The following is a 26,423-nucleotide window of genomic DNA, read 5'->3' on the forward strand; positions in this document are numbered from 1 at the left end:
CTGAAGTAGGGCCCAAAGAACTATCTCTGCCTATTGTAACAACAGTGGGCAAGGACGCACAGCAAAGGTACAAATGACTACATGATCCCAATCACCAAGCTGTATTTAGTGGACTCAGCCAAGGTACACAATCAACCTTTATTTGATGTAAAAGCTGAAACTTCCATAATCCATAGTACAAAGGTAAAAAACACCAAAACTTCTTATATGGAATCTTGGCAATCGAGTGGTTACTATCTGAGAAAAGTGTATAAAGTCTGCTGGAAGGTGAGAGGAATGGGGAAGATGATGGTCAGGGGAGACAAAGCCTTAATTACGAGGAAAAAAGGGTTTTTTCTTTGAGATATAGTGCATAGCATAGTGAATGTAGTAAATACTCATCCCACTGCGCATTTCAAAATCAAAAAGAGAATTTCCAATTTTCTCCCCACAAAAAAGTATTTGTGGTGATGAATATTAATTAACTTGATTTAATTATTCTACATTATATACATGAATCATGACATCACTTTGTACCCTATCAATAATAGCTATAATTTATCAATTTACAGTTAGGAAATTTTTTTTTTTTTAGTATAAAGGGCTGGGTGTAGTGGTTCATGCCCACAATCCCAACACCTTACCTTGGGGGCTGAAGCAGGAGGATCACTTGAGGCCAGGAGTTAAGAGACCAGCCTGTGCAAAATAGCAAGACCCCGTCTCTATCAAAAATATAAAAATTAGCCAGGTGTGGTGGTGCACACCTACAGTCCCAGCTATTCAGGAGGCAGAGGTAAGAAAACTGCTTGAGTCCAGGAGAACTCGAGCCTAAGGTTGGGATTTTTATTAGGTTGGTGCAAAAGTAATTGTGGTTTTTGCAATTAAAAGTAATGGCAAAATCCACAATTACTTTTGCACCAACCTAATAAACTGGTAAAACAAGATACCTACAACACGGGGGGGAAAAAAAGAAACAATCTCATACAGGTTCTTATCAGTGTCCAAAAATAAAGAAAAAAAAGGATAAAACATGAATGAAGAAAAGGCTCAGGCCAGGACTAGTTGTAGCACTATCCCAAGCTCCAAGAGTTTTTTTGAGATGGAGTCTCACTCTGTTGCCCAGGCTGGAGTGCAGTGGCCGGATCTCAGCTCACTGCACGCTCCGCGTCCTGGGTTTACGCCATTCTCCTGCCTCAGCCTCCTGAGTACAGGTGCCCGCCACCTCGCCCAGCTAGTTTTTTGTATTTTTTTTTTAGTAGAGACGGGGTTTCACCATGTTAGCCAGGATGGTCTCGATCTCCTGACCTCGTGATCCACCCATTTCAGCCTCCCAAAGTGCTGGGATCACAGGCTTGAGCCACCGCGCCCAGCCCTTTACTCCCAGTTTTAAACCTAAACCTTCTAATGTGTAGCTGGCAATTCTAGTCATACTCACATGCCTTGGTCTCCACCACTAACATTTCTAAAAACAAGATTAACAAGAAAGGGAAACAGTCTACAGCTGAGCGGTCCAGTGCCACAGCCACACACAGTTACTAAGCACCTGCAGCTGAGCGGTCCAATGCCACAGCCACACACAGTTACTAAGCACCTGAAACGTGGCTAGTACAGGCAAAGGAGCTGGTTTTCTGTTGTTGTTCCACCCCACTCCCCTGGGAGTTGAATTTTAAATTAATTTCAACTACTTATATTAGGTTGGTGAAAAGTAATCATGGTTTTTACCGTTACTTTTTAATTGCAAAAACTGCAATTACTTTTGCACCAACCTAATACAACGTTCTACTAGATAGCACTGCTCAGACTCACGTTAAAACTAAGCACACACATACCAAGATCCTCTCTCTCTAAATAAATAAATAAAAATAATTCAATTTTAAAAAATCTAAACACAGAATAAATGTTTATGGTCTGTAATCTTGGATGAATAAATTTCTATCTTCTAGGTCTTAACTTTCTCAACCAAAAAATGTAGAAGAGTTCAACTCGATTGTGTCCATGATTCTAAATGAACTAGTGCAGCACATAAATTAATATTCTTCATTCAAATAGTAATGTAATTAAAGCCACATACCCCTTAAAATTATGGGAGGTACCTCAAACTGAGGACACAAGGGTATTATATGACCCCTCCGTATGGCCGAGGAAGTTCTGTCACTATTTGAGCAAGTCACCACATCTCTCTGAGCTTGTTTTCTTATCTGCAAATGAGAGGTTTAGACTAAATGATTACTTAAGACACTTCAAATCCTAAAATTCTTCATTCCTTTAGATCTAAGAAGACATAGAAAAGAACAAATAAAATAAGTGAAACCAAGATACTCAAAGAAATAAAGAAAAACAAATATAAATACCAGTGTAAACTCTTAAGAAATGAAGTAAATGGAAGCCAGACCCCAGTGACAGAGGATGTAAACTGTACAATGCCAGTGTGCTCTGCTAGGACGCTGATTTGGTCTACTGGCATGTGCCTAGTTTTTCATTTTTGCTTTAGTCCACATGTAAAAACACGTTGCTATCTCCAAAGAAGGCCAAACTGCAAAAAGTTCTAAATAGCCATGTGCATGTAGCTGGGGTGAGAACACACAGCTCACAAAGGTTTGGACTGTTCTTTCCCCCAACAAAAACTTGACCAAGAAAATCTTCCCACACTAGACAGCTGAAGTAGAATCCCCATTTGCTGCTTTCAGGACTCTCAAATTGCATCAGGAGCTTGCTTCCTTTGTCAGTGAGCCAAACGGGATGCTCTCTTGACAAGAGGTACAATTACTTTTAGCTGCAATAAGGTAAACTGAACTGTGCATTCATCCATAAAGATATTGTAAGATACCCTTTCCTGTGGTGTATAGCCTAGTACATACATGAAATAGGAAAGAATCCACTCAAAAGAATCCTAACAGGTATCTGGAGAAGGGAATATAGCCTACTGACTTAAGTGAAACGTGAAAAAGTAGAGGGTCAGGGCAGAAGGACAAGCTCTACACAGCTCTTTTCAAAGGCACCTTTCTATATACGTTGTGTGGCCTATACCAGACCCACCTGTATGTTTCTCAATCTTGACAAATTTTAACAAAAAAAAAAACTAACTCTCAAAGAACCTGACTTATAGCATAGTAAGAAAAAAAAAATGTATACTTTCTTCAGGAATATAATGCTTTACCTGGTATAGACGTTCCTTTGTTTTACTGCTGATTTAACCAGGCCACCACTAATGACCATTTAGTTTTCACTTTCTGCTATTACAAAAATATGCCAGCATTTCCAGAAGTGGATCTGCTGGATGAAAGAATGTGCGCTTCTAATTAGTACATGGCCAAGTGGCTCTCCACGGAGGTCAGGTATATCCATATTCCCCCAGTGATGTGTGAAAGCCTGTTTCCACACACCTGGTCAACAATGCATTTGCTTTTCTCTTGAGTGAGGTTCAGCACTGTTCATATATTTAAGAACCATTTATACTTTACTTTTCTGCCAACTGTCTGTTTATATACTTTGTCTACTTTTCTACTGGGTTGGTCTTCTCAATGATTTGTAGGGGTTATTTAAAAAAAAGAAAAAGAGTCCTTTGATACCATTCCCTCTTCACCTCATTCCAATCTGCAATCTCTCTACCACTCAGTTCAAACTGCTCTTTCAAGTCACTGACAACCTCCAGATGGGGCTAAATCCAAATGAAACTCTTCTGTCCTCACTTACACCTCACTCTCAGCAGCATGCAAGGCAGTCCCCCAGAAGACTCTCCTCATTAGAACGTTCTCCTCGCGTGGCTTCTCTGATGTCACACACTCGTTTTCTCACTGGCCATTTCTCAGTCTCCCTAGTTGGAGGGCTGCTCCTCTCCTTCCTTCCTTCCTTCCTTCTTCTGTCCCACTGATAACACAGAGGCTCCCACAGAGGTCAGGCTGCGGACCTAGCACACTTTCCTGAGTGCACCACATTTGCTCGAAGTAAATTCACATTTGTTTTATTTGTGCTGTTTCCCCAGCAACTAAAACAAAGCGCTGAGAGATTCAAGACAAGTTCTGTTGAATAAACAAAGCCATTTCCGTGAGTTTTTAAAATATTCCTCTCCAGGCCGGGCGCGGTGGCTCACGTCTGTAATCCCAGCACTTTGGGAGGCTGAGGCAGGCGGATCACAAGGTCATGAGTTTGAGACCAGCCTGTCCAATATAGTGAAACCTGTCTCTACTAAAAAATACAAAAATTAGCTAGGCATGGTGGTGCATGCCTGTAGTCCCAGGTAGTCGGGAGGCTGAGGCAGGAGAATCATTTGAACCTGGGAGGCGGAGGTTGCAGTGAGCCAAGATCACATCACTGCACTCCAGCCTGGGCAACAGAGTGAGGCTCCATCTCAAAAAAAAAAGAAAAATTCCTCCCCATAAACACAACTAAGGTCCAAATTTATAAAACCAAAACCACCATCATGGCATTTCAAACACAGGTAACCCGATGACTAGCAGACATTTCCCTTCGGATATCTCACAAGCACATGGTATATCTCCAAAATGGAGCTTTTGCTCTCCATCACACACTGCCCACCCAACCCAACCTCCTCTTCACCATGCTCTCCCCATCTCAGTAAAAGGCACACCCCAGTTGTGAAAGGCAGCCCGGAAAATAGCCTCTTTTCCCTTTCAATCCAATTCACCAAAACATTGTCAGTTCCGCCTTACACTTTCCCTTCTCTACATTTTTTGCCATGGCCTGGAATAAGGTAAACTGGAGTGTGCATTCATCCATAAAGATCTTGTAAGATACCCTTTGGACACAGCTTCCTAATTCATCTCCCAGTCTCCTCTGGCCCCTCCAACCCATTGTTTACTTGGGTTCTTGGTCAGCGCCTCCTGCAACTCCCATGTGAGCATGAACAATAATAATAATTCTGATATATAATGCCTACTACGGTAGCCATATAAGGCTTTTGAGCACTTGAAATGTGACTAGTTTGATCTACGAGGTACTAAGAGCATAAAATATGCAATGGAATCAAAGATTCAGTACAAAAAAAAGTGAAAATATCTCATTTTCCTACTGATTATATGTTGAAATATTTTGGATATATTGGGTTGTATAAAACATTAAAATTAGTTTTACGTGGTTTTTACTTTCTTCATGTGGCTACTAGAAAATGTAAGATGACATACATAGCCTGTATTGTCTTTCGTAGAAACACTGTCCTGAGCATTTCATGAGGGTACCAGCCCCATGTCCATCATCTTTAACCATGTACACAGTAAGTACTCACTTAATAGTGTCAACAGGTTTTTTCAAACTGCGACTTTAAGCAAAATGACATATGGCAGCTTCTTGGATAATGCCATCCCATTATAACACTGATGAGGTAGATAAAACTGTTTTAGTTCTATGTCATTTTGCTTAAGTTTGCAGTTTCCAAGAACCTGTTAATGGTGTTAAGTGAGGACTTACCGTATGACCAAAGCACAAAAAGCGCTAGGATTGGCCCAGGGCAGGCACCCAAGGTATCTGCTGAATTAATTAGTGGCCAAAAAATTGGTATCATTTACATACATTCACTTATAAACAAAACATGAAAAATTTAATTATTACTTGAAGTTGAATGATACTTTAAAAATACAGTTGGAATTAAGAAAACAACTCTTTCAGTTTAAACTTTGGATACACATGCATTTTAAGAAATAATTTGAAGGCCGGGCACAGTGGCTCACGCCTGTAATCCCAGCACTTTGGGAGGCCAAGGCGAGCAGATCACTTGAGGCCCGGAGTTTGAGACCAGCCTGGCCAAGATGGTGAAACCTCGTCTCTACTAAAAATACAAAAATTAGCCTGGCGTGGTGGCACATGCCTGTAGTCCCAGCTACTTGGGAGGGTGAGGTAGGAGAATCGCTTGAACCCAGGTGGTGGAGGTTGCAGTGAGCTGAGATTGTGCCACTGCACTCCAGCTTGGGCAACAGAGTTGAGACTTCGTCTCAAAAAAAAAAAAAAAAACGGTTTAAAGTGAGAGTCCAACAAAGTTTATTCTCCAAGAGAAACTTCCTCAAGATCCAACTACCAGTGCACAGAAAACAGAAGCTACACAACACTGTAGGGAATACCACAAAACAAGAAGCCCAGTCCTCCCACAAATGGATAGCATGGTGGGAGAAGAGCAAAAAATGAGGAACCCACAGACTGAAAAAAAAAACAGTGGCTCTTATTTGGATCCTGATTTGCCACTGCCAAAATAAGAAAACCACACAAAAAAGTTATATGAAACAACTGGAACTTTCAAGTCTAAGTACTGAATGATGTCAAGCAATTGTGTGTTCATTTTATTTTTAAGATGTGAGGTTTTGTGGTTGTTACGGTTAAGAGTCCTTATTCTCTGAGGACATATACTGACATATTTATAGAAGAAGCAATAATTATTTGAATATCTTCAAAATATAATGGACAAAACTGGACTATAAAGGAAAAAAAATTTAATAGAACTTCTTCACCTCAAAAGACATGACGAGGACCCACAGAATAGATAAAGATATTCACAATACATACATCTGACAAGAGATGCCTGTCCAAAACACAAAAATCCTACCAAGTGATCTTTTAAAATACATCTCAGCTGGGCACAGTGGCTCTTGCCTATAATCCCCAGCACTTTCGAGGGCCAAGGTGGGAGGAATGCTCAAACCCAGGAGTTTGAGACCAGCCTGGAAAACATGGCAAAACCCCAACTACAAAAAATACAAAACGTAGCCAGATGTGGTGGTGCACGCACCTGTGGGCCCAGCGACTCAGGAGGCTGAAGTGGAAGGATCCCTTGAGCCAGGAAGGTCAAGGCTGCAGTGAGCTGTGATCGCGCCACTGCACTCCAGCCTAGGTGACGGAGTGAGACTCTGTCACTTTTTAAAAAGTGCACAATGTGCCTCTCTTCTAACAAACAGAACATGGGAAAGCTAGACACTACGTGACTTCCAAGACTAGGTCACAAAAATGACGGCTTCCACACTTGGGGCCCTTTCTCTTGAATCACTTTCTCAATGAGAAGTTATCACCATGTCCTGAGAACAGGACACTAACACATCCCTGGCAAAAGCTGATGTGAAAAAGACCTGAGGTCTCCCACCAACAGCCAGAGCCAGAACCAGAACCTACTTGCCAGGCACGTGAATGAGGCACCTTAGAACAGATTCTCCAGCGGATCTACAAAGGCTTCAGAGAGCTAATCCCACCCAAGCCAGAAGCAGACAACCATGCCACTCCCAAGTTTCTGACTCCCAGAAACTGCAAGATAATGTTGATTGCTGTTTTAATCCACTACACTTGGGGATAATTTATTATGCAGCAAAAAAATAGAAAGGTAATACAAACAAAAAAAAAGATAATATTTTTAAAAAGGCTTAAACATGTTTCATAAAAAAGGATATCCAAATGACCAATAAACATATGAAAAGGCAGTTGACCTCATTATTGTAAATTAAAATTGCCATAAGACATCACTACACAGCTACCAGCATGGCTAAAATGAAAAGGATGAAAAATATGAAACACTGGAGAGGATCCAGAGTAAGTGGAACTTCACACACTGCTGATGGAAGCCTAATTTGGTACAACAGCTTTAGTAGATGCCACCACTATACATACACCTCTATGCCCTAACAGTTTCACCCTTAGGTATACTGAACAACAGACACGCATACGTATGTCTTTGACCAAAAGACACAAACTGAATGTTCAGAGCAGCACTATTTGTAACAGCCCAAAGCTACCATCTATCCAATGTCCATCAACAACAGAACAATTTCCTATGACAAAATTTTGTGAAGCACCAGTAACAAATAATCAGCAGTATGCAATGACTTCAATAATCTTACAAACAACATCAAGAGAAAGATATAAGAGTACCTACTGTAAGACTCTATTTAATAGAAATAAAACTGGGCAAAGCTAATCGGTGCTGTTAGCTGTTAGAATACCGGCTGCCCCTAGAGAGGGCGTAACTGGAAGTGGACATTGCCCAGGTGGATTTCAGCTTGTGAAAATCTACTTATTATATGTACTTTTCTATATTTCTACTGTAATTCAATAGAGTTTTTAAGTAGTAACAATATAGAAGAGAGGTGGGAAATGGGGAAGTTAAGTGGGACAAGACTGGCCTTGAGTGTATGGCTGTTGGAGCTGGGTTAATTGATAGTTTCATTATACTGTTCAATTTCTGTATGTTCAAATTTACCCCAATAAAACAAATTTTAAAATGTATTAACATAAAACTGACTGGAACTGCTGGTAAAATGGTAACTGGGGTAATTTTTCTGGCCACAGATAACAAAAAGCTGTTAAAATCTACATACCCCTGGTTCAATTATTCTACTTCTATGAGTTTATTCTAAGGTGTTTATACTGAACACAAAGTCATATATAATAATGTTCAAAGTGCTTATAATAGAAAGAAATGTCTAAATATAGAGGAAGATGACACTGTGGGGAAAACCACAGAACAAACAATCCAGGTCATCCACAAATACATGGTTCCTAAATATCCAACAATAAACAACAATGATCTCATCTGAACCAAGGTTCTTTTTTACCTATCCAATAAAGTATGGTTATTAAAAAACAAGGCAATCAAAACTCAGAAAAAAACACAGGAGTTAATTTTTGTGGCCATGGATTAAGCAAAACTTTCTTAGATATGACACCAAAAACACAAGACAAAAGAAAAATAAGATAATTGCACTTCAAATTAAAAGTTTTCATCCTTCAGTAATAACACCATCAAGAAGTGAAAAGAAAACCCAAAGAATAGAATACTGACAAATCACATATCTGATAAAGATTTATATACAAATACAAGGTTGGGCGCAGTGGCTCATGCCTGTAGTCCCAGCATTTTGGGAGGCAGAGGGAGGCAGACCATTTGAGCCCAGGAGTTTGAGACCAGCATGGGCAACATGGTAAAACCCCGTTTCTATAAAAAGTACAAAAAAATCAGTCAGGCATGGTAGTATACACTTGTAGTCCCTCCTGCAGCATACACTCAGGAGGCTGAGGTGGGAAGATCACCTGAACCCAGGAAGTAGAGGCTGCAGTGAGCAGTGATCACACCATTGCACTCCAGCCAGGTGACAGAGTGAAACCCTATCTCAAAAGACAGGGATACGGAGGCCAGGTGAATATAGAGGCCAGGTGCCGTGGCTCACGCCTGTAATCCCAGCACTTTAGGAGGCCGAGGCAGGTGGATCATGAGGTCAGGAGATCGAGACCATCCTGGTTAAAACAGTGAAACCCCGTCTCTACTAAAAATACAAAAAATTAGCCGGGCATGGAGGCAGGCACCGGTAATCCCAGCTACGTGGGAGGCTGAGGCAGGAAAATGGCGTGAATCCGGGAAGCGGAGTTTGCAGTGAGCCAAGACTGCATCACTGCACTCCAGCCTGGGCGAGAGAGCAAGACTCTGTCTCAAAAGAAAAACAAAAAAAAGACAGGAATACAGAACAGATAAGAAACTCCTACAACTCAGTAATAAAGACAAACAACTCAATTTTAAAATAAGCAAGTGAGGCCAGGCACAGTAGACTGCTGTAATCCCAACACTTTAGGAAGCCGAGGTGGGTGAATTGCTTGAGGCCAGGAGTTTGAGACCAGCCTGGCCAACATGGCAAAATCCAGACTCTACTAAAAATACAAAAATTAGCCAGATGCGGTGGCACACACCTGTAATCCCAGCTACTCAGGAGGCTGAGGCACAGAATTGCTTGAACCCAGGTGGCGGAGGTTGCACTACTGCACTCCAGTCTGGGTGACAGAGTAAGACTGTCTCAAAAAAAATAAAAAGCAAATGAGGCAAGTGCAATGTCACATGTCTACATTCCCAGCCACTAGAGAGGCTAAGGCAGGAGGATTGCTTGAATCCAGGAGTCCCTGTCCAGCCTGGACAATACAGAGACCCAATCTCAAAAAGGAAGGGGAAATGGGAAGGGATGGGAAAGGCTGGGCACAGTGGCTCACACCTGTAATCCCAGCACTTTGGGAAGCCAAGGTGAGAGGAGAGGATTGCTTGAGCCCAGGAGCTCAAGACCAGCCTGGACAACGTAGTGAAACCTTGTCTTAATAACAACAACAAAAAAAAAAAAGAAAAAAGAAAAACTCAAAAAAATTAGCCAGATGTGGTGGTACATGCCTGTGGTCCCAGCTACTTGGGAGGCTGAAGTGGGAGGATCACTTCAGCCCAGGAGGTCAAGGCTATCATGTACTGAGCTGTGACTGCACCACTACACTTCAGCCTGGGCAACAGAGTGAGACTCTGTCTCAAAAAAACAAAAGTGTTGGCATGGATGTAACAAAATCAGAATCCTTACACTCTGCTGGTGGGAATGTAAAATGGTGTAGAAACTTTGGAGAATAGTCTCGCAGTTTCTCAAAAGAATAAACACAGAGCTCCATAATGACCCAACAATTCTACTCCTAGGTATGTATCCAAGAGAATTAAAACATACTTTGACAGAAAAATTTGTACATAAATGTCCACAGTACCGTTATTCATAAAAGCCAAAACTCAGAAACATCCAAGTATCTATCAACTGATGAATGAATAAATATAAGGTAATATTCCCCACATAATGAGTATCATTTGGCAAAAGAAAGAAATGAGGTACTGATATATGTTACACAGATAAATCTTGAAAAGATGGCTAAGGGGGAAAAAGCTAGTCCCAAAAAAAGACCATGTTTGTATGATTCCATTTACATAAAATGCACAGAATAGGCACATCTATAGGAACAGAAAGTACAGTAGTGGTTGCCTAGGTATAGTGAGATGAGAGAAAAATGAAAAGTGATTACTAATTACTAACGGGTATAGGGTTTCTTGTGGAATAATGAAAATATTCTAAGTGATTGTGATGACAGTTGCATAACTCCATGAATATACTAAAAAGCATTAAATTGTATGCATTAAGTGGGTGAGTTGTCTCAATAAAGCTGTTATAAAAGAAAAATGCAATCTATATTTGCAAAGGAAGGTGCTAAGAAAAGATTTTTTTAAGGGTTTTAGCATCTGTACTTTGCTTTACCAAATGTATTCACACATTTACATTTGACCCTCACAATCTTATATAGTAAGTTATATCATGTTTTACAAATAATCTGAGCTGGAAAGATAGTAACTGACCCAGGTAACACAGTAGGGAAGTGCCTAAGGAAGGAAACAAAAATGCCACCCTATTTCCATCATGCTACTGCCTACCAAATTATGAAAAGAAAAGTTTATGGTACATGTGGAAGTATCACAACGGCTACTACTTTTACAGAGGATCTCATATGTGCCAGGCAGTTCTTAAACATTTTTTAGTCTGGCATGTCACAGGCACTGAAATATTTATTGAATAATTTTCATTTATTTCTCATAACTCCATTTATAGCTGATGACACTAAGAAATTAACTGTATATTGTAAAAACAAATATAAAATTTGTTTTGAAGGGGCTCGCTGTAAATACAGTTCTCAATAATGGGGCTGGGTGATGCATAAGATCCAGACAATAGAGAAGCAATGATACAAAGTACAGAGATTAAAACAAAACAGAGTCCTTTCAAAAAGGGGAGTAAACTCAAAACACCAGAGGATAATTCTTAAGCTTATACAATACCTAGTGGGAGCCAAAGAAATAGAAACCCAGTGATCAAGAAATCAGCCAAGAAAAAACCAAAATGCAAGTCAACATTTCATTAACATTTAACTTTTTATTAGTTTTTCATTAATTTTCTTAATGAAAATCCATAAGGTATTCCTTTATATCCAGTGAACCAGCAAACAAATCATAAATAATTAGAACTAATTAATACTGGGAGGGGAATATAGGGAAACAGGTCCATTCATCTATTGCTGATATACTTGCATACAGGTACCAGCTTTTTTTAATTATTTATTTTTTTGAGACGGTGTCTCGCTCTGTCACCTAGGCTGGAGTGCAGTGGTGTGATCTCGGCTCACTGCAAGCTCCACCTCCCGGGTTCACGCTATTCTCCTGCCTCAGCCTCCAGAGTAGCTGGGACTACAGGAGCCCACCACCACGCCCAGCTAATTTTTTTGTATTTTTAGTAGAGATGGGGTTTCACCATGTTAGCCAAGGTGGTCTCATTTCCTGACCTCATGATCTGCCTACCTCGGCCTCCCAAAGTGCTGGGGTTACAGGCATGAGCCACCGCACCTGCCCAGGTATCAGCTTTTTTAAAAAAAGAGTACTATAATGACATATGAGATTAATAAAAATAACAGTACCTTGACCAGGCGCAGTGGCTCATGCCTCTAATCCAGTACTGTGGGAGGTCTGGAGTTTGAGATCACCCTGGGCAACACAGTAAGACCTTATCTCTACTATATATAAAATATGTATAAAACATATATAATATATAACATATTATATATAACATATATATGTTATATATAATGTTATATATTATATATGTTTTATACATATTATGTAATTTTTTTTAACCCAGGCATGATGGCTCACACCTGTTGTCCTAGCTACTGGGAGGCTGTAGCAGGAGGATCACTTTGAACCCAGGACTGAAAGTTGCAGCAAGCTATGTTCGTACCATTGCACACCAGCCTGGTGACTGCGTCTCTAAAAAATTAAAAATTAAAAATGGCAACACCTTTTGATTACATAATCTCATGACAATTTTTAAAAATTTATGAAATTGAGGAAGAAATTATACAAAGAATAATAGTGATAATGGCTAGACATGCTAACTACCACCAATGCATACTGTAATCTAAACATTATATGAACTATCATTTAATCCTTAAAATAACGGTTATCCTTCCCATATGTAAGCAAGGAAACTGAAGCTAAGAGAGCAAATAACCAGGCTTTGGAAGTATCAGGACTCAGGCTCACTAGCACTTAGACCCTACATTACCAGGGTCATAACTGCTTTGAGGGCAGAATGAGCACAAGTGGAAATGCCCATTAAGCACCAGAACTCAACAGAAAATCAGGGTTAGAAGTAGGTATGAGCATCATTAGCACATACCTGGTAAGTTCAGCCATGAAAGTGGAGACCACCCAAGGGACAGTGTGGAAAATAATAAAGGCTGGAGAACAAAATGTGAAAGTGGCCCGGAAGAAAATTAAGAGACGCCAAGAATGGTAGGAAGAGAACCAGGAAAATATAGTACCACAGACCTTGTAAATTCTACAAAGAAAACTTCCCTGGATTTTGCTGCCAGAAGGATTTAAGCAACCAACAATGCTTTGAAAACCACCGTACAGCTCATGTCTAAGCACTCAAAAAAAGGTGCTAGCTAATGTGGGCAAAGTGAAACCCTCATGCACCACTGGGGCAATGTAAAACAGTGCAGTCACAAAAAACAGTATGGCAGCTCCTCAAAAAAGTAGAATGAGAACTGCCATATGATCTAGCTACTCCACTTCTGGGTATATACCCTAAAGAACTGAAAGCAGAGCCTTGAACAGATGTTTATACACCCATGTTCATGGCAGCATCACTCTCACTGGCCAAAAGCCAGAGGCAATGTAGTGTCCATTGATGGATAAATGGATAACCAATGTTGTATATACATATAATGAAATATAATTCAGCCTTAAAGGAAAGTCTGTCAGGCGCAGTGGCTTAGGCCTGAAATCCCAGCACTTTGGGAGGCCAAGGTGGGAGGATCACTTGAAGCCAGGCAAGACTAGCCTGGGCAACATAGCAAGACCTCAAAAAATAAAAATAAAACTTAGCCAGGCATGGTGGTGCACACCCACAGTTCCAGCTACTCGGGAGGCTAAGGTGGGAAGATCCCTTGAGCCCAGGAGTATGACGTTGCAGTGAGCTATGATCATGCCACTGTATCCAGCAAAAGAGCAAGACCCTGTCTCTAAAAAATTTAAAAATAAAAAAAAGAAAGGAAATTCAGACACATGCTACAACACGGGTAAACCTTGAAGACACTGTGCTTGAAGCCAGTGATAAAAGGACAAATACTGTATGATGCAATTTACACAAGGTACTTAAGAGTAGTCAAATTCATGAAGACAGTAGAATGGCAGTTCTCAGGGTCTGGGCGGGAGTGGCTAATGGGAAGTCAGTGTTTAATGTAAGCTTGTCCAACCAGTGGCCCAGGACAGCTTTGAATGAGGCCTAACACAAATTCATAAACTTTCTTAAAACGTGGAGGTTTTTTTGTGATTTTTTTTAAGCTCATCAGCTATCATTAGTGTTAACTGTAATTTATGTTTAGCCCAAGGCAACTCTTCTTTCAATGTAGCCCAAGGAAGCCAAAAGATGATTTAATGGGTACTGTGTTTCAGTACGGGAAGATGAAAACCATTCTGGAGATGGATGGTGGTGATGGTTGATCAACAACGTGGATGTACTTAATGCCACTGAACTGTCCACTCCAAAACAGTTAAAATGGGCTGGGAGCAGTGGCTCACAGCTGTAAACCCAACACTTTAGGAGGGTGAGGTAGGAGGACTGCTTGAGCCCAGGAGTTCAGGACAAGCCTGAGCAACACAGCAACACCCGTCTCTATAAAAAATAAATTTTTAAAAACATAGCTGGGCACAGTGGTGTCTGACTGTAGTCCTAGCTACTCAGGAGGCTGAGGTGGGAGGATCCTTGCACCTAGAAGATGACTGCACCACTGCGCTCCGGCCTGGGCAACAGAGCAAGACTCTGTCTCAAACACACAGACACACAGACACACAGACACACACACACACAGCTAAAGACACTTAACAACCTTCTGGCTGAAACACTGAGACTTCGGGAAAAAAAATGTTTAACAATGACACTGAACAAGCATCACTACCAGAGTCAGAGATGGCTGGAATGGCAAAATTACCAAACCAGCAATTTTTATTTTTTGGAGACAGGATCTCCCTTTGTCACCCAGGCTGGAGTGCAGTGACACAAACAAGGCTCACTGCAGCCTTGACTTCCTAGGCTCAAGTGATCCTCCTGCCTCAGCCCTAAAAGTAGCTGGGACTACAGGTGGGCGCCACCATGCCCAGCAAATTTTTGTACTTTTTGTAGAGATGGGGTTTCATCATGTTGGCCAGGTTGGTCTCAAACTCCTGAGTCAAGCAACCTGCCTGCCTCAGCCTCCCAAAGTGCTGAGATTATAGGCCATGCCCGGCTACAAGCAATTTTTTTAAAAACACGATTAATACGCTAAAGCCTTTAGTGAAAAAGGCAGACAACAAGCAAGAACAGAAAGACAACATAAGGAGACAGATGGAAATTCTAAGAAATAACTAGAAATGCGAGAGAAAAAGACACTGTAACAGAAATGAAGAATCCCTCTGTGGATCTATTAGTAGACTAAACACGGTTGAAGAAAGAATCTGAGTATTAGGATATGACAATAGAAACTTCTGTAACTGAAAAGGAAAGAGAAAAAATACAAAAGAAAAAAAAAGAAAACCAAAAAATATCCAAGAACTATGGGACAACTACAAAAGGTATAACACATGTGATGGGAATATCTGGAAAAAGGGGGAAAGAAGCAATATTTGAAGTAACAATGACTGAGATTTTCCCAGATTGTTGTCAGGCACCAAACCATAGATCTAGAAGCTCAGGAAACAATGCCAATAAAAAGCCAAGCAATGACCTCCCCACTTACCCCCACCAAAAAAAACAACACCGAGGAATATCATAGTCAAATTTCAGAAAATCCAAAAAAAATCTTAAAAGAAATCAGAGTTGGGGGGGGACTTTACCTACAGGGTAGCAAAGGCAAGAATTACATCTAACTTCTCCTTAGAAACCATGCAAGCAGGAAAGAGTAGAATAAAATATTTACGGTACTGAGAGGGGGAAAAATAACACCAACCTAGAATTCTGCACCCTGCAAAAGTATCCTTCAACGTGAAAGAGACAAACAAAATTGAGGGGATTTGTTTCCAGTAAACCTATGATGACAAAATTACTTCAGAGAGAAGGAAAATGATCCAGGTAGGAAACACAAATTAGAGTACTGGAGAGGGAATAAGTGAAGGTTCAAAAAAAAGTTGATTTTTCTTATTCTTAATTAACAGTAGTTTGTTCAAAAAAATAACAATAACAATGTACTCAATTAAGTATGCTTCCTTATGTATTCATACATGCTTATGAATAAGTAAAAATGACAAGACAGGAATGAGGAATCAGAAATATTTGTTATTACTGGTAAAGGCATATCTCAGAGATATTACAGGATCAGTTCCAGACTATCACAATAAAGCAAATGTCACAATAAAGTGAGTCACACAAACATATTGGTTTCCCATATGCAAACATTATGTTTACAATATTAAGAGAGCAATACCGTTACGTCTTTAAAAAAAAAAAAAAGCACAGACTTTAATTATAAGTATTTTACCAATAAAAAATGCTAAAGTGAGCACATGCAACTGGAAAAATAGCACTGATAGCCTAGCAAATACAAGGTTCCATAAATCTTCAATTTGTTCCTTAAAACACACGCACAGAGTATCCGCGAAGTGTAATAAAGTGAGCCACAATAAAATGAGGTATGCCTGTACATGCATTACCTGTGTAGTGTTATTTGGAAGTGGACGTAGATTAACCGTAAATAAATATTGCAAACTCCAGTGTAACCCTTTAAAAGTCAAAAACAGTAGTTTAATAAATATGCTAAGAAAGAAGATAAAAATGGAAATCATATAAAATGATCAATTAAAACCAAAAAAAGGCAGAAAAAGCATATGTGACAAAAGTACAAAAAAATAAGGGCAAAACCTGGAAAACAGCAGCAAGTATCACAGATATTAATCCAACTGTATCAATAATCACATTAAAGGTCAATGGTCTAAGTACACCAATTAAAAGAGCAATTTTCAGAGTGTATCAAAAAGTAAGACGCAACTATATGTCGTCTACAAGGAACCTAGCTGTTGCCAGATTCAAGACCAAGATGGCAGCGAGACTTGTTGTCTTCCTCAAGAATGCCTGAGCCAATGTGTCCTTAACCATCACCAGCTTCTGTGATTCTACCCCTACTCCGCCCCTACACCAAGGAGGCCATCATGATCAATCAGGACACACCCTACAACTAGCCAGTGCCCCTCTACACGATGAGAACATGCCTGATGTGTCCAGCCATCACCAGGACCCCCCAGGTGCTCTAGGGCCCAAACTTGGAGTGGCTGAGAAAATTGTGAGCACCTCTGTTGACAGGGAAGAAGCCGTTCCCCCGTGGCTCCCAACAAAAACATAGAAACCAAAAATAAGAAAACAAAGCCACTTTAAATACAAAGACACATGTAGATCAAAAGTAAAGGAATGGGGGGCCGGGCTCACACCTATAATCCTAACTCTTTGGGAGGCCAAGATAGGAGGACTGCTTGAGCCCAGGAGCTCAAGACCAGCCTGGGCAACACAGCGAGGCACCATCTCTACAAAAAAAAATTTTTTTTTAATTAGCTGGGTATGGTGGCACACACTTGGGAGGTTACACTGAGCTATGACTGTGCCACTGCACTGCAGCCTGGGCTACAGAGCGAGTCCCTGTTTAAAAAAAAAAAAAAAGGAAAGGGATGGAAAAAGATATATCATGCTAACTCTAATCAAAAGTTAACAGGAGTAGCTGTATTAATTGCAGACACAGCAGACCTCATAATAAGTTATCAAGGCTAAAGAGAGGTATTATATAATGATAGAGAAGGAAATATTCCAAGAAGACGTAACAATCCTTAATGTGTATTTGCCTAATAACACTGTCAAAGTACATGAGACAAAAACTGATAGACCTGCAAGGGGGAACAGATGAATCTACTATCATAGTTGGAAACTTCAACACCCCTCCATCAGAAATGGGCAAATCCAACAGGTAGAAATGGGCAAATCCAACAGGTAGAAAATCATTAAGGACATGATGAACTCAATAGCACCATCAATCTACTGGATATAATTGACATCTATACATTATCTCAACAACAGCAGACTCTTCTGAAGTTCATATAGAACATTCACCAAGACAGCCCACACTCTGGGCCTTAAAACACATAACAGAAATCATACAATGTACTCTCAGACCACAATGAAATTAAACTAGAAATCAATAACATAAAGACAACTGAAAAATCCCCAAATACCTGAAGATTAAATAACATACTTCTAAATAACATGGGGGTCAAAAACAAATCTCAAGAGAAAGTTAAAAGTATTTTTAAGTAAATAAAAAAATACAATTTTATGGCCGGGCGCGGTGGCTCAAGCCTGTAATCCCAGCACTTTGGGAGGCCGAGACGGGCGGATCACGAGGTCAGGAGATTGAGACCATCCTGGCTAACATGGTGAAACCCCGTCTCTACTAAAAAAAAAAAAATACAAAAAACTAGCCGGGCGAGGTGGCGGGCGCCTGTAGTCCCAGCTACTCGGGAGGCTGAGGCAGGAGAATGGCGGGAACCCGGGAGGCGGAGCTTGCAGTGAGCTGAGATCCGGCCACAGCACTCCAGCCTGGGCGACAGAGCGAGACTCCGCCTCAAAAAAAAAAAAAAAAAGAAAGAAAAGAAAAAAAAATACAATTTTTTATTGTTTTTATTTTTTTTATTTTTTGAGACAGTCTTGCTCTGTCACCCAAGCTGGAGTGCAGTGGTGCAATCCACATTCACTGCAACCTCTGCCTCCCAGGTTCAGGCAATTCTCATGCCTCAGCCTCCTGAGTAGCTGGGATTACAGGCATGTGCCACCATGCCTGGCTAATTTTTGTATTTTTAGAGGAGATGGGGTTTTGCCATGTTGGCCACCAGGCTGATCTAACTCCTGGCCTCAAGTGATCCGCCTGCCTCGGCCTCCTAAAGTGCTGGGATTACAGGCATGAGCCATCGCACCTGGCCTTGAAAAATACAATTTATCAAAACTTGTGGGATACAGCAAAAACAGTGTCTAGAAGGAAATTTATAGCATTGAGTAATACACTAAAAAAGAAGATCCAGAACCAATAATCTAATCTTCTATCTTAGGAAACCAGAAAAAGTAGAGCAAATTAATTCCAAAGTAACCATTAAGAAAAGAAGAAAGAATTAGAGCAGAAATCAATGAAACTGAAAACAGGAAATCAAGAGAGAAAAAGACAAAAGGTGGTTTTCAGAAAAGAACAATAAAATCAACGCAACTCTAGCCAGGCTGAGGAGAAAGAGAAATGAGAGAAGACATAAATTTCCAATACTAAAAATGAAAAATGACATTACTACAGATACCATGGTCATTAAAGGAATAAGGAAATATCATCAACTATTCTATGCTCAAAACTTTAATAACCTAAATGAAATGGAACAATTCCTTGAAAGAAATAATCTGCCAAAATGTACACAAACAGAGATCATCTTAAGGGCCTATAAATTTAAAATTTGAATAACCTTCTAAAACAGAGAGCACTAGGCCCACATGGGTTCACTGGTGAATTCTACTGAATATTTAAGGAAAAAATTTTACCAATTCTCTAAAATCGCTTCCAGAAAAGAGAATACTTTTTTTTTTAGACGGAGTCTTGCTCTGTCGCCCAGGCTGGAGTGCAGGGCGTGATCTCAGCTCACTGCAAGCTCCGCCTCCCAGGTTCATGCCATTCTCCTGCCTCAGCCTCCTGAGGAGTTGAGACTACAGGTGCCCACCACCACACCCAACTACATTTCTGTATTTTTAGTAGAAATGGGGTTTCACCGTGTTAGCCAGGATGGTCTTGATCTCCTGACCCTGTGATCCACCCGCCTCGGCCTCCCAAAGTGTTGGGATTACAGATGTGAGCCACGGCGCCCAGCTGTCGCAGACAGAATACTTTCTAATTCTATTCTATGAGGTCGGCATAACCATAATACCAAAACCAGACAAGGACACTACAAGGCAAGTACAGACCAGTATCTCTCATGAACACAGATGTAAAAATCCTCAACAAAATATGAGAAAACTGAATCAACATATAAAAAGAATTATACATAAAAAGCATTATGTATTAAAAAAACTATATACCACAACCAAGCATTTATCCCGTATTTAAGGCTGCTTTAATTTTTTTCTTTTTGAGACTCTTTTTGAGTCTCAAAAAATTAGGCATAGCTTTTTTTTTTTTTTGTATCTTTAGTTAAGACGGGGTTTCACTGTGTTACCCAGGCTGGTCTCCAACTCCTGGCCTCAAGTGATCCGTCTGCCTCAGCCTCGCAAAGTGTTGAGATTATAGGTGTGAGCCACCGTGCCCAGCCAAGGCTGCTTTAATATTCAAAAATCTTTGCCGGGCATGATGGCACATACCTGTAGTCCCTGCTACCTGGGAGGCTGAGACAGGATTGCTTAAGCCCAGAAGGCCAAGGCTGCAGTGAGCCAAGATCATCCCACTGCACTCCAGCCTAGGTGACAAAGTGAGACTCTTGTCTCAAAATAAATAATTTTTTAAATCAAGTAATATGGTCCATCAAATCAATAGGTTCAAGAAGACTCATATGATCACATCAACAGATGCAGAAAAGGCATTTAACAAAATCCAACACCTGTTCATGATTTCAAAAAACACTCAGAAAACTAAGAATAGTAAGAAGCTTCCTCAACTTGATAAACAACATCTATCAAAAACCTACAACTGTCATCATAATAGATGGTGAGAAATTAAAGCTTTCCCACTAAGATCAGGAAGCAGGCAAAGATGTTCCCTCTCCCCATCCTCTTCCATCACATCATACTGGAAGTCAGTAAGAAAAGGAAATAAAAAGTGTACAGATTGGAAAGGATAAAATAAAACTGTCTTTTTTGACAGACAACATGATGGAGAAAATCTGAAGGAAGTGAAAAAACAAAAGTCCCCGAACTAATAAGCGATTATACCAAGGTTACAGGCTACAAGGTTAATATACAAACATCAATTGCTTTCCTATATACCTGCAAGGAACCAAGTGGAATTTGAAAATGAAAAAAAAAAATTATATTAGCATATCCAAAAAATGAAATACTTAGGTATAAAACAAAATATGTACAAAATCTATATGAGGAAAACTATAAAACTCTGATGACAGACCCCAAAGAAGAACTAAACAAATGAAGAGATATTCCATGTTCATGGATAAGAAGGCTCAATACTGTCATGATATCAATTCTGCCTAACTTGATCTACAGATTCAATGCAATCCTGATCAAAATCTGACAACACATTTGATAATCAACTATTATCCAAAATATATAAAGAAGGCTGGGCACTGTGGCTCATGCCTATAATCTCAGCACTTTGGGAGGCCGAGGTGGGTGGATCACCTGAGGTCAGGAGTTTGGGACCAGCCTGACCAAACACGGTGAAACCCCATCTCTACTAAAATACAAAAATTAGCTGGGCGTGGTGGCCAGCACCTGTAATCTCAGCTTCTCAGGAGGCTGAGGCAGGAAAATCGCTTGAACTCAGGAGGTAGAGGTTGCAGTGAGCCAAGACTATGTCATTACACTCCACCCTGGGCAACGAGAGCGAAACTCCGTCTCAAAAAATATATATTTTATATACAAAAACACTTACAACTCAAAAAAATGAAAACGTGATTTTAAAATGGACGAAAGACCTGAACAAACATTACAGACAGCAAGTAAGCATTTGAAAACATGTTCAACATCATACATCATTAGGGAACTGCAAATTAAAGCAACAATGAGATAGCCCTCATCTATTAAAATGGCCAAACCCAAGACACATCATAAAACACTGGCAAGAATGTGGGGCAAGAGGAACTCTCATTCATTGCTGGTGGAAATATAAAATGGTACAGCCACTGTGGAATATGAATTGGCAGTTTCTTCCAAAACTAAACATACTCTTTCTGTACTATACAGCAGTCATACTCCTTGGTATTTGCCCAAGTATACTGAAAAACTTATGTCCACACAAAAACCTGCACACGGATATTTACAGCATCTTTACCCACAATTGCCAAAATTTGGAAACAACCAAGATGTCTTTCAGTAGGTGAATGAATAAATTTTGGTACATCCAGACAATGGAATATTATTCAGCACGAAAAAGGAATGAGCTATCAAGCCATGAAAAGACATGAAGAAAACTTAACGCATATTATTATGTGAAAGAAGCCAATATAAAAAGGCTACATAAACAATGTACGACATTCTGGAAAGGACAAAGCTATGCAGACAGTAAAAGGATTAGTGGTTGCCAGAGGTTGCAGTGAGGTGGGAATGAATAGATGAGGCACAGAGGATTTCTAGGGCAGTGAAACTATTCTGTATGATACAATGGTGTCTACATGTCCTTACACATTTTTCTTATAGAATATGACTTATAGAATATGACTGGGCACAGTAGCTCACACCCGTAATCCCAGCACTTTGGGAGACCAAGGAGGGCAGATCACCTGAAGTCAGGAATTTGAGACCAGGCTGGCCAACATGGTAAAACCCCGTCTCTACTAAAAATACAACAGTTAGCCAGGCTGGTGGCAAGTGCCTGTAATCCCAGCTACTCAGGAGGCTGAGGCAGGGGAATCACTGGAACCCAAGAGGCAGAGGTTACAGTGAACCAAGATCACACCACTACACTCCAGCCTAAAAAACTTACAGAGTGTGTAACACCAAGAGTAAACCCTAATGTAAAGTATGGACTTTGGACGATAATGTGTTGCTGTAGGTTCATCAACTCTAACAAATGCACCATTCTCCTGAGGGATGTTATTGCAAAAGTGTGGAGACAGGAGTATATGGGAACTCTCCATATTTTTCGCTCAATTTTGCTGGGAACTTTTTTAGAAATGGTGAAAATGCAAACTTTATGTTATGTATTTTCCCACAAGTTTAAAAGATTTGCTAAATAATTAGTCATTTATAGAATTTAAAAGCAATGTCATATCTCATTTTGAAAGGAGATAAACAAAATACATTTCTAAGAAAAGTTTTCTTCCCTTTGCTTAAACATTTGTACTTTACTTGCAAGGACAAAAAAGCATAAGAACTCAGCTTATAACTTAGTGTTTTATTTCTGTACTGAACAATGTAATTCTAAAGGCTTCTGAAAACAAACAACTTTATTACATCGAACTAAAAGCCAGCTGAATTGTTTGTGATAACAACAACAAAATCTAAAGACCCCTGATATGGGAAACGGCGATAAAGTATACCCTTAGTATGCAGCTATTAAAAAGAAAAAGGTAGACCTATTAGTACTACATGGGACTCAGTGAAAAGAGATGAATGAAAAAAGAACCGCACAATAGTATGGTGCTATTATATTTATATAAAACACACATACCCAGCAAATATACGCAAATATCCAGAAAAAAAATCAAGAAAGGAAACACAAAACCAGTAACAACAGAAGATGGAAAAGGATTTGGAAAAGGTGATCAGAATGGGTTTTAGCCTTCTCTATAATTTTTTTCAAAATAAATATCACATATTAATTTTTTTTAAAAAAGCTAAGACTTTCTATCCCAAACCAAAAAAGGAAAGTCCATTGAATAAAAAAGTTTACAATATCCTACCTCCACAGTCAAGACTTCAAAACCAAAGCCAGAGTGCATAAAATAAGCTACTATTAATTAACATTTAACCACTTATTCTGTGTAAGTTTAGGACTTCTACACTAGAAAACTTGCAAAAACAAAACACTCCACAATTTCAAATTACCCAAAGTCATTTTCTATGGGAAAGGTAGTAGTTTAGTTTTTTTTTTTCTTTTTTTTCTTTTTTTTTTTTTTGGCAGTCTCACTCTGTTGCCCAGGCTGGAATGCACTGGCATTATCTTGGCTCACTGCAACCTCTGCCTCCCGGGTTCAAGCGATTTTCCTGCCTCAGCCTCCTAAGTAGCTGGGATTACAGGTGCCCGCCACCACACCTGGCTAATTTTTTTTTTTTTTTTTTTTTTTTTTTTTTAGTAGAGACAGGGTTTCACCATGTTGGCCAGGCTAGTCTTGAACTCTTCACCTCAGGTGATCCGCCTGCCTCAGCCTCCCAAAGTGCTAAGTGCTGGGATTACAGGCATGAGCCACCGCACCTGGCTGGGATAATTTTAATATGATTCTCATTTTACATGTGAAGAAACTGGAGCTTAGAAAGGTGAGACAACTTGGCCGGGCGCAGTGGCTCAAGCCTGTAATCCCAGCACTTTGGTAGGCCGAGACGGACGGATCACGAGGTCAGGAGATCGAGACCATCCTGGCTAACACAGTGAAACCCCGTCTCTACAAAAATACAAAAAACTAGCCGGGCGAGGTGGCGGGCGCCTGTAGTCCCAGCTACTTGGGAGGCTGAGGCAGGAGAATGGCGTAAACCTGGGAGGGGGAGCTTGCAGTGAGCCGAGATTGCGCCACTGCACTCCAGCCTGGGCGACAGAGTGAGACTCCGTCTCAAAAAAAAAAATAAAAAAAAATAAAAAAAATAAAAATAAAAATAAAAATAAAATAAAAATAAAAAAAAAAAGAAAGGTGAGACAATTTGCCCAAGGTCAGACAGCTAGTCATGGTCAAACCAAGGTTCTATCCTATTTCTGACTACCTTAATGACCTTCTTCCTAACCATTATGGCCAGACTGCCTCCCTTCTTCCCAGCTGCTTCATCTTAAGATGACTACCTCACACTTCACACTCATCTAGAAGGAATAAAGAGTTAAAAGTAACACATGTAAAGAATCAAGCGCAAGTGACAATTTAACAGCAGGCACTCAGCAAGCAAAATAAAAAGACACACCTACCTCCTGCAAGTGGAGGTAAGTAAGCACAGCAGGCTGCTGAAGGTTTACACTAACCATGAGGCACTTTACTAGTAACTGATACCAAGAACTGAAAAATGTTAGGCCTGACAATATGGTAAACGGAGAGAATGGACTCTACTTTCTCCTGGAGATAGATACAAACATGCCCAGTAATACTTATCTTTAATCCTCACAACAATTCTGCTAAACCAGCTCTCTCTCTCTAACCCATGTCCTCTATAATCCCCTCTCATTCTTTTTCTCATAACCCTGAAAGATTATCAAGCTTTGGCTCTTTGAAGTTTGATGAAGTTATACTGCCTATGCAATTCAAACTCCTTGGCTCCACTGAAAATCACTAAGATCGTATTCAAGGCAGTTAGTTCTTAACCCTGTGCTTCTGGGATCAGCAGTGTGCTCCTGCTGCCACCAAAGCCCCTAACCCTCAATGAAGACCATGGCAGAGACAGGACCAGAACTGACAGGATCGGATACCAGAGTGTCACAAAATGAACTCCAGTACTAGCCCCAGCCTATGTGTCATTATGTCCCTCCATGGCTCTTGTTTCTGATTGCCTCTTTTTAATTTATTGGTCAAAGTAAGGTTTTTAATTTTTTTTATGTATAAAATAGTCCCTCCCCTCTCTTGGGATAGGCCATGTATTATAAATGCTGAACTCTACTCTCTTCCTTCCTCGAGACAGATTTGGCTCATAATCTATTTTGATCCATATCCCTTTTTCCAGATTGTTTTTAATGTTCTGTACTTAGCTGGAGTCAATGTTAACATTTTCTAGCAATCAAATGATCCCATTTCAAAATGGTAATTATCCTTGAAATCTTTCCCATTTCTGGATATAAAAAATGAGCTAACTAATGTAAAAGAGTTGAAAATCTCTAAGAATTTCCTGAAATTGACACAAGAACACTCCATATGAAGGAGGGGAAAAGTCATATATTTGCTAACTCTTAGCAAAATGAAAATCCCCTATTGTAATTTTTTAAATATTTTGAATACTAGCTGGCAATTATTCAGAACACATATCTGGTACTTGGTTATTTGGACATATCGAGACTCCAAAAGAATAATCCAAAATAGCAGATAATACCAGCAACCTAAAAATAAAACAAAACATTTGCTGACTGGCCAACAGGAGAAGCACTTTAAGCCCGGAATATGTAAAAATCCTGGACACTGATATTAAAGCACCTCTTTAAATGCAAAGCTAGGCTTACAAAAACAAGAAAATTCTCACAGCTACCTCCATCCCTACCCTAGAAGTTTGTTTCACTAGATGCTAAGTTCTACCAAGGTACAGAATATTATCTATTCTGTTCTTCGGTAAATACCAAGTGCCCAGACAGTGTCTGGTATAGAAGAGCTCAAAAAATATTTGTTGAACATTGACTACAAATGTACTGAGGGCATTTGGCCATTCTCATCAAATTAGAGCATGGCAGACAAAGATTGGTTACCACAAAATCAAAAACAGCAAACACAAGAGGAAATAAGTTTTCAGAAAGAAACATCAAAAGATCAGAGCAGAAAAGCATGCAACCACTGGTATTACCTACAGAATATATAGTCCATATAGCTGAAACAACGCATTATAGAAAATATACTAACTATAAGATCTCAAAAGAGTACTAGAAGGAGATAACTGAAAAAGCAGGTGAGAAATATCAAAGCAAAAATAGCTGAGAATTTTTTTTTTAATTGAAGAAATATACCAGGCCAGGCGTGGTAACTCACACTTGTTATCCCAGCACTTTGGGAGGCCAAGGCAGGATAATCACGTGAG

General features: G+C 39.9%; 1 protein-coding gene and 1 long non-coding RNA gene across 51 annotated transcripts in view; one reads left to right on the plus strand and one right to left on the minus strand.

Moving 5' to 3' along the window:
* The window catches only part of PPP6R3 (protein phosphatase 6 regulatory subunit 3), a 158,365-nt gene that overhangs the window by 114,386 nt on the left and 17,556 nt on the right, over window positions 1-26,423 (minus strand). For 3 of the 50 annotated variants that reach the window (XM_077961891.1, XM_077961900.1, XM_077961889.1), the window contains one exon: window positions 2,051-2,177. The exons of the other annotated variants lie outside the window; for them this stretch is intronic. The gene's annotated coding sequence lies outside the window, so the exon portion shown is untranslated. The remainder of the gene's footprint in view (window positions 1-2,050; window positions 2,178-26,423) is intronic. 50 annotated transcript variants of the gene reach the window in all.
* Window positions 20,011-22,561, plus strand: LOC144334072 (uncharacterized). Its single transcript, XR_013403475.1, has 2 exons — window positions 20,011-21,178; window positions 22,279-22,561. It is a non-coding gene; the product is annotated as an uncharacterized LOC144334072 (long non-coding RNA).

This window comes from Macaca mulatta, chromosome 14, assembly GCF_049350105.2.
Source record: "Macaca mulatta isolate MMU2019108-1 chromosome 14, T2T-MMU8v2.0, whole genome shotgun sequence".
In the NCBI taxonomy this organism is placed as follows: domain Eukaryota; kingdom Metazoa; phylum Chordata; class Mammalia; order Primates; family Cercopithecidae; genus Macaca; species Macaca mulatta.